Here is a 1,755-nt window from a genome sequence, read left to right as displayed (position 1 = left end):
AATAATAATAATAATAATAATTAAAAACAGCACGTCATACTAAATAACAGCCATTAATCATACATCAAATATACGAATTATGAAGCGAAATACTCGCGTGGTATTGGAAGAAATTCGTGAATCTCTGCCTACGCATATCTTGGGAGGGCAAAGGTGGTTTATTGCATTTGCCGAATATTTCGGGGCTCTCAGGAATGGCCAGGATTGACGATGGGAATAACATTATATGCAGGAAATATTTGGGAATATTCCTCCCGTATGCGAGAACACATTGATCACAGCGTAATGTGAAGGGGGTACCTAGCAATAACACATTCATATTTGTAATCCTGGCGAAGTGATTACTCTCCCTGAGTAACTTTTGTCGTAAGTTCGTTTTGGTAATTTTTGTAATATTAATAAGTTATATGAATACTTTTTTCATATAACTATTAAAATACACAAGCAATAGTCTTGTTAAATTTGGGTATTATGTGCGAAGTGATAACTCTGCGTGAGTAACTTTTATGGAAAATTCATATTGGGAATTATGGTAAAATAACTTATTTATATCAGTAACTTTTTGAATTTTACTATTAAGAATTTACAAGCAATAGTTGTTTTAAACTTGATTTTTGTAATTATGCCGAAGTGATTATTCTGTATGGGTCTTACTTATCTCAAATCATAGTGGTTAATATGGTAAAATAACTGATTTTTTGTCCATAACTTTTTTACATTACTCTTAAGAATCTACAAACAATAGTTATTTTAAACTCAATTTTAGTAATTATGGCCAAACGATTATTCTGCATGAGTCATATTTATCTCAAATCATGTAAGAATATACAAACAATAGTTATTTTAAACTCAATTTTAGTAATTATGGCCAAACGATTATTCTGCATGAGTCATATTCATCTCAAATCATGTTTGTAATTGTGGTAAAATAACTGATTTTGATCAATAACTTTTTTATATCACTATTAAGAATATGCAAGCAATAGTTATTTTAAACTTAATTGTGGTAATAATGGCCAGATGTTAATTCTACGCGAGTCATTTTTATCACAAATGATTATTATAGTATAATGTTATCTTTCTTCCATCTCGCTACCCACCCTCTCTTAACAAATATTTCATAGTGCAACTGCTTTGACAGTTTCCTTTCCAGCGCTGAAAGACCTCATAGATCCCAGTGCTTGGCCTTTGGCGTAAGCTCCATATTCAATTCAGTCCAATTAAGATTTAAAGCAAGGCACTATTTGGGATGTAATACAGTTAAAACGTTTATTTTAACGTTTCTTAATCAGACTTTATAAAAAAATCTTTTAAAAGGCGGTAAAATACAGATTTGATGAATAAAAAGCATATGTTGACCGTAATTCATGAGAGACTTTCCAGACGTTATAATGTCCACAATATCTGAAGAATGGCGATTATCGGAGTATAATAAGGATAAAACGGTCGTTTAAACTTTACTTAATTATTATCCTCGATCAGAAAACACCGAAAAAAAAAGTAAAACACAGACTTCATTATACAATGCAGTTGACCCCATTTCTTGAGAACCTTCCCCAGACGTGATAAATATTCCTAACATCTAAAGAACAAGTAAAAATTATGCCGAAGTTTCTTCGGCGCAAGCGAGTTTTCCGTACAGCGCACAATCAAGGCCACCGAAAATAAATCTATTTTTCGGTGGTCTCGGTATAATGCTGTATGAGCCGCGGCCCATGAAACTCTCAGCCGGCCGTGGTGGCCTGTGAAGTTGCG

The sequence above is a fragment of the Macrobrachium rosenbergii genome, chromosome 23, assembly GCF_040412425.1.
Source record: "Macrobrachium rosenbergii isolate ZJJX-2024 chromosome 23, ASM4041242v1, whole genome shotgun sequence".
NCBI classification, from domain to species: Eukaryota; Metazoa; Arthropoda; class Malacostraca; order Decapoda; family Palaemonidae; genus Macrobrachium; species Macrobrachium rosenbergii.
This window is presented reverse-complemented; position numbering follows the sequence as displayed.